The following is an 8283-nucleotide window of genomic DNA, read 5'->3' as shown; positions in this document are numbered from 1 at the left end:
CGTAAGGAGCATAGCTTTGGGAGGCAGTTCTATGGTTGTGTCAGGGGTGTTTCAGCTCGTTGTGGTTTCTTCCGGTGGGCTGATAGTCCCTCATATTACACTGACAGTAGTCATGCCAGCAATCATGTGAATCCGATGTTTTCTCCGAGTGACATTGCAGATGAGGACCGACGTAGCCAGAGTTTTTTTATTAGGCATCTCCTCAAGCTTCTCGTCACAATCCTCTTTTTGTTGTACTTGTATTTGTCCTTTTTTTAGTTCTCTTGATCCTCATTAAGGTAAGAACTATATGGTATCTTTTAGAACTGATCTGTGATTATCGTATGTTTTTGTACCATGTTTTTCTCTATCAATAAGCTATTCTGAATAAGCTGCCCAAAACAGTTTATCACACAGGGGCAGGAATGTCATTTAACTACTAATAAGCTAGTCTGAATAAGCTGCCCCAAATAACAAGCCAGATTATTCTGATAATCTGTAAATTATCAGATTATCAGAATAATCTGCTTATCAACAGATTATAAATAATCCGCAGCTGTGCCAAACAGAGCCTTAACCTATCACTTGAAAGTCCTCTAATTACACCCTTCAATGAATATTTTCCTATTTATTTGCACTCAATCATATGAAATACATTCTCATTCATACAACCTAATGTGATTTTTTCCAATTGTTGACTGAGATAATACCAGCTCGGTTCATACATGTTCTCACAATAAATTTTAACATCTCGGTTGGCCAGATAAAGCAGTTAATGAACTATGTGGATTTAAATTATCACAACAACTTACAACATTAAAGATCAATACTCTCCACAACTTCCATCCAACACTTAATTACTTATCATTTTAAGAAGAAAGATAAAGAAAACTACTCAGAATCCATGGTGAAAACAAAAACACACTTTAGCTTAAAAGTAGAAATTATTGTCAAACCAACCACAAGTTTCAATTAAAACTAAAAGTAGTCTAAAACAAAAGACAAAAACTTATCTTAAGTCTTCCACCAAACTTTTGAAGTTCCTTTGAATCTATTATCTTTTACAACACTCTCAATATAAAACAAAAATAATAAACATAAATATATGGTGCCTAGAAATCTCTCAAACTAACTCGCCATTTTTAGAACTTTTGAAACTTTCCCAGTACTTTAGAGACCCATTTCAAAGTCTCAATCTTCCTTCTTTTATAATTCTCCAGAAGGTGCCTTAGTATCTCTTCAAAATGTGTCTTGATTTTGATGTATTTCCCCAAGAGATGCAGCCTTTCGCGATAATTTTCGTCCATGGTGGTTGTAACCACCTATTAAGCCAATAGGTGCCTCAAAAACCTCTTCAAAATTCATACAAACTGAATTTAATCATTCAATAATTTTCACTGGCGCTAAAGCACAGGGCCTCTGGCGCTTAGGCATGACCTTCTCTGTTTAACCGGTGCTTAAGCGTCAGATCTGACACTTAGGCACCAAAACACTTTTGCACATTTTCACCTATTTGCTCCAAATTTGATCCTTTTTCACTCCTTTAAGCATTTTTCAATTTTTTACCTATACCTGAAAGAAAAACACAAAAATACCTTCCATTAAAGCGCAATATCTCAAAAATAGGTATAAAAAAGAGTTAAAAACAATATATATTTTAGGTGTATCAATCGTTGCTACCATCCAAGATTTCTTCCCAAATGTGCTGACTTCCCTAAACTTCTTACCCTTTCTAATGTTTCTGTATGCTTGACCTCTTCTTGCAGACTGCTGACCTTGTAGAGCAGTTTCTCAAATGACTTCATTGTAAGTCCCTTGAGCATGAAGGCTACTGAACCATGATTGCTTTTGAGTAAAATATGAATCCTATGTTGTTCTGATAGATTTGGTTCACACTTCATGCTCAAGTTCCTCCATCTCTAAATGTAGTCAACCAAGGTATCATTGGACCTCTATTTTTTCACTACGAGATCTCCTTTGGTGACATGGAGCTGCTCTTCACAAACTCCTTCATGAATAAATGCTCTAACTCGATGAATGTCTTCATAGATCCATTGGGCAACTTGGCATACTAATAAAATTAAATCCCTCACAAACTACTGACAAACTGATAAAACAAAAGTGCTTCATTATCACTGGCATTGCAAAAACTGGCAAGAAATTGTGTTATATGCTGACGGGGAGTTTCGATTCCATCAAATGTCTTAAAATGTGGTTCCACAAAGCCTTTGATGTACAGTATGACATAAAACTCTTTCGGGTAAGGTCTACCCCTTGAAATTGATGCTCCTCCTTTAGATTGGGCTAAGGCCTCCCTCACTTGCTACTCAACTAACTTCTTGAAATTACGCTATGGTATCGAACTATGTGTAGAATCTTTCTTTTGCAGTTCATCTCTAAAGAAGACGTAACTTCTATCCTGTCATCCGTTATGTGTATAATCTTGAGCGAGTTGACCTTCAGAGATGCCATCTACTACGAATGAGACTGTCCATGCATTGAAACCATGGATACCGTGCTAGTGGTTGTCGACCATTTTTTTTTTGTTGTTGTAGGGAGGGTGTTTTTAATTTAATATATATAAATATAAATATAAATATAAATATATATATATATATATATTGATTAAAAGAGCAACACATGGCTCCTTATGCATTAATAAATAAAAAAGGTACAAAAATGGGGTGGGATAGTACATCCCCGTCTAGAAAGAAAAAAAAAATACATTTAATCCTAGGGGCTCCACTATCCACAGTACAACTCATTCAAGAAAATAAAAATAACATGTATAAACCCAAAAATATACTAACAGAAAAAGTATACCCAAAAGTTACATGCATACGAAACCCCAACACCAAAAAGAAAGTGAACATACTTAAAATAGAAAAAAGCAAAGTCCAAATCACATCCAACAAATCCTATCATCTCCTACAATCTCTTCTAGATCTGCATGGATTATAAACAAAAAAATTGTGCAGGACAGTGTAATCCAAGCTCTGTTTACAACATCCAAGCATCCATAATCCAACATTTAAGAAAACGTAACCAAGCAGTTCTGTCAAAGAGCATATGTGTAAAAAATCTCATGAAATTAAAAAGGTAACTCCTTGCCAAATTATAAAAGAAAGCACAATATAGGAAGTGACAAAAAGTTATGCAATATTATCATGTAAAAGAAAGCACAATATAGGAAGTGACAAAAAGTTATGCAAAATTATCATGTGGCCACAAGGAGAAGCCTTCCAGAGCCCAGAGTAGCCATAGTCCATAAATCGACAAAGATAAAAGGCCATCTATCAAAATATGAATCAGTGACCAACAAAGTGATCCAAAATTACTGGTCATTCACCAACCAAAGCGAAAATAATAATATACTATTATAACCAAAAAGTTAAAGAGAAACCCCAAAGAAGCAACTAAAAATATAGTTTATATAAGAAACCACAACACCAACAAACATTCTGACCCCTAGAACTATCCCAGGCAAATAAAATCAAAATCAAAGCATGATTCATCAACCATAACCTATGCCGAAATAGCCTACCAGCAGGCTCCCATAGTTACAATGAAGAAGCAAATAACCATTATCTTCTTAACATTCGTTGGTGGTCAGATTTAGATGATTATATTCCTCATATGTATGTGTAGCTCCTTTACCTAGAAGTTTTAAAGTAGAGATGATATTCATAATAATAAGATTTTCAGATGGATTAACCTCAGATTCAATTGAGGCTTTAGAGGGTTCAATATTAATGTCAGTAGTAGGTGGGATAGCATGTGTTTCTTTGTGATTTTCTTTGAGTAATGGATTCAAGCAAAAACAAAAAGTGGTTTGATGATGAAACATGGAACAATGTGTGCAATAGGGCAAGTGCCTTTCTAATTCAGCAGGCTACCAGTATCCTTGATACTATAATCCTATCCATACTTCATTATAAAAAGGTAGTGCAATATCCCCTTCAACCAAAATACGAGCTTCAAATGGTCTGAAAAAAAAGTAAAAGTGGCGTGATCCATTTTCACATGCTTGCCATAAGCAGCTGTAAGTGAAAAGAGAATCCCGTGATCGAACAAATGAAGTTTAAGCTCTGGGAATTGTATCCATACCAGAATGATAGGAAACTCATTAAGGATCAAAATTAATGGATCATTTTCTAAATTTCATCATACTATTCTCAATCCACAAGAACCTTTTAGCAAAAAGACGAGAATAATCTTAGTCATTAGCAAATTATATAAATATATGCCGCCCATCTATGATGCCTACTTTCCCCCAACCTTTTAGATTTAACCTTTTGAACTCCCTCCTTATCAGTTCAATTTTAGGGATACCATACATAAATTTGCCAACAAGAGCTAATGGACAAGAGGAAGCTAGAATGGAAGTTTCATCCTCGGATACAAATAGCACAAATTTTCCATTTTTTTCTTTAATTTATTGATAAAAGAATAATCTCCTCAAACTATAAGTGTATGAAAACTTTGGGGGAAAAATTCAGTGGAGGGAGGGGACAAACCACCGCCTCCATCTAAAACAACGTCAACAAAGGAACGTGCAACTGGGAGCTTGGATAAAATCACAAAATAAGGCAAGTAAAAAAGTAGGTAAGATCTCACCAAGCAAAATATCCATCAATGCCGCCATGAATGCCAAACCCTAGTAGAGCAAACCCAATGTATATATATATATATATATATAGATGGCGGCTGGTTTTCCCTATGCTCTGCTACTGTTTCTACGAAATGGATGATTTCTTCCAAGATTGGAGAGTTGTTTATGGTTTTCTCTGGATATTCTCTACTACTATAGTGTGCTTGGAGAGTTTGTTACTTTCTCTCATGGTTTTGCAAAGCTTTCTCCTTTTCCCGGGCTTTTGGTGTTTCAAGTTTTAGTGTTCCATTGATTTGTGGCCTCTTTTGTAAGCTTCTGTTGTGGAGCTTTGTTTTGCTGTCTTTTGGTTTTAGTATCTATACTTGGTGTGCTTTGAAGTACTGCATTTATTCCTCTTGACTTTGCTGCCTTTTTCTGTTTCCTGGGTGGTTGAAAGTTTTACTCCCCTCATCCTTTGGACTATTGGCTCTTGTCTTTTACTGTTCTTGAGCTTCATGATGGCTAATCCAAAAGCATTGGATTTGGCAACAAATATTCAGTGGTCTAAAGCCACCTTTGTAGACATTGTGGGAAAGGGTTTTGAAACTATTAAAAGTTATGATGACTTAGACTTTCCTCAAGCTTACCATGAGGGTGCTGACCCTTATTTAAACCTATAGTAAGGAAAGGGGGGAAAATGGCTATCTTTTACTATAATGAATACATTCATGGACTTACTGACACCTGCAAGTTCACTCTTATAGAGAAGTTTCAATGGAATATATCAAGAAAATCCTTTGAAAGCCTAAAATTTAATGGGGCTTGGAGAGTAGGTTTATTGGATGGTAGACATATTCTAATAAACCTATTGAGAAATGATGACTATGCAAAGCTATTTTCCAAACAAAGGATACTTATAGAGGGGACTGTCATGAGGCTATTTAAGTGGACACCAGATTTTGATCCAAGCAAATAACTACCTGTTGTTCCTATATGGTTTAAATTCCCTAGTCTTAAACTGCACTTCTTTAATCATAAAGTACTGTTTAATATTATTTTGACTTTAGGGAGACCTCTCAAGCTTGACGTGCCCACATTAAATTTTTCTAGACCATCAGTGGAAAGGATCTTGATTGAAAGAGACATTACTCTACCTGCTGTGGAGGAGATTTGGCTTGGTACTAAACAAAATGGATAATGGCAAAAGATTTTTATTGAACAAAGACCCTACTACTGCTACAATTTCAAAATGTTTGGACATACTGACAATAGGTGTTTCAGACTCCATCCCAACTGTGGGAAAAAATAGGATGTCTCAAGGGAAAAGGAAGATGGAGAGAATGTGGTGGAGAATGCTCCACGTGGTCAAAAACATGGAGATATTTAACCATCTAGAGGTGCTGAGGCTGTGATTTTAGATTCCACCCCACAGGTTGTGAGGGATGTGTTGGAAACCCCTATTTGGGCTTCTGTGTTTGGTGCTCAGGGTTTGGCTACACAACACACTCTTTTTCATGTTGGGGGAATAGTTAGAACTAATGAAATCTCTATGGATAAAGCTCAACCTCGTGCTGAGACTGTGCTCAGTGATGTGGTTATTACTAATCAGGAGATGGTTACCAAAGCTTTTTTGGAGGGATCTCAAGAAAGTGTTGGAGAAGCCCATTGGGGAAGTTCTCTGGATGATAACGTAATAAAATAGATGAATGTGGCTTTATAAGTGGATTAGCAAATCCAGAAATCTAGAAAGAAAAAGAAGGTTGTGCAGGAGTTAAATAATTTGTTCTTCAATCCTTCCACAGTTGGGGAGGGCACTTCTCATCAAGCTCCTATTGGGGTCAGAACTAGAAGGAGGAGGAAATCCACTTCCTTTCGATGATGAAATTTCTTTGTTGGAATGTTAGTGGATTGGCTCATCCTTGATCCCTTAATAGAATTCTTGCTCTTAATAGGATTAAAAAAATTTTGGATTATTGTTAATATGGAACCCTTAGTTTCTAAACATTTTCAGAGAATTACCAAAAACTATTGTGGTTTTCAGTTTTTCATTAATATGAGGAATAAAATCTGGTTGATCTGTAGAAATGAGATTAATTGTTTTGTAATCGAGACAATAAGCAATTTCTTCATTTGAAATTTTCATTGGGGGAGTCTAGTGGTTTGGCCACTTTTATTTATGCAGAGTGCTCAATAGTGGCTAGACAAGATTTATGGAGTAATTTGCTGGAAATTAGCTGTAATCAGAGCTCCTTTTGGCTAGTGGGGGGAGATTTTAACTCTGTGGCATCTCTTAATGAAAAGAAATGGGGTAGAATGCCTGATTTGAATCTAATCAACTATTTTAATGAAAATATTCAGAGGGCAGGTCAGTTTGATTTGGGGTTTCTTAGTCCCAAATATACTTGGAGAAGAGGACATGTATTGGAAAGACTAGATAGAATTCTAGCCAATAATGCTTGGCTAAAAGATTTCCTTCACACTTTCACTTCTATGCAACATCTGACAATGAGTGGTTCAGATCATAGACCTCTCTTGATTACAATTGCTGCCTCCCCTACTAATAGCAGGTCTTGTTTCAGGTATTTGAATATGTGGTCTCTACATAGTGATTTTCTCAACCAAGTTTCATTGGCTTGGAAGGATTGCAACCATCAAAATCCTTGGATCAAGCTCGGGATGTTACATAAGAGTAAACTGCTGTCACAAAAGAATTGGAGTGTTTTTGGGGATGTTAATGTCAGGGTCAAGGAAGTTAAAGATTCTGAGAAAAAGTGGGAGCATTTGCTAGAATTGAATCAAGAGGTTAGTGCTGAACTATTTAGAGCTAATGAAGAATTAATCGAGGCCATCTCAATGCAGGAGGAATTCTATGCCCATAAAGCTTCCAAGGTTAAATTCTGTGAGGGAGACAAAAACTCCAATTTTTTCCAAGCTTGTATTAATTATAGGAGGTGTAATACTATTCATAAGATTTTTGATCATACTGGTACTTGGATTGATAATGCTAACGAGATTACTTCTAATGTTATGAACTATTTTATGGAGATTTTTAATCAGCCTGAGTTGGATAGGCTGCCTATTCTGCAAGATGTTTTTGGGAAGGAAGTGGAATACACAAAAAATTTGGATCTTACTACTGTTCCTGTTCCTGATGAGAAGAAGATTTGGGAGACATTATCTTTAATTGACAATTCCAAATTGGCTGTCCCTAATGGATTTACAGCAAATTTCTACAAGAAAGCATGGCATATTTTTAGGAAAGAGGTCACTTTGGCTATACAAAGCTTCTTTTGGGGTATTGATCTTCCTAAATATTTTACTTCTTCAACTATTACCTTGATTCCAAAGGATAAAGCCAAGTTTAAATGTGGACATTTTAGACCAATCAGCTTGACTTCAGTACTTTTTAAAATCATTAGTAAGATTATTGCATGTAGATTACAACCCCACCTTAATCAGCTTATCAGTGTGAATCAAACTACTTTTGTTCAAAGGATAAGTATAGTGGATAATGTCTTACTGGGCTGGTTTCAGACCGGGATAGACAGTGCAGAGGGGGTAATGCTATCTTCAAATTGCACATTAAAAAGGCTTATGGTACTACTAGCTATGGTTTTATTGAGGATTTTCTCACTGCTAGAGGATTCACTCCTTCTTTCATCTCTCTTATTGGTAGATGGCTATCAAATAATTATCAATCTTTTTTATCAATG

Source organism: Phalaenopsis equestris, unplaced genomic scaffold, assembly GCF_001263595.1.
Source record: "Phalaenopsis equestris unplaced genomic scaffold, ASM126359v1 Scaffold206551, whole genome shotgun sequence".
Taxonomy (NCBI): Eukaryota; Viridiplantae; Streptophyta; class Magnoliopsida; order Asparagales; family Orchidaceae; genus Phalaenopsis; species Phalaenopsis equestris.
Note: the sequence above shows the minus strand (reverse complement) of the source record.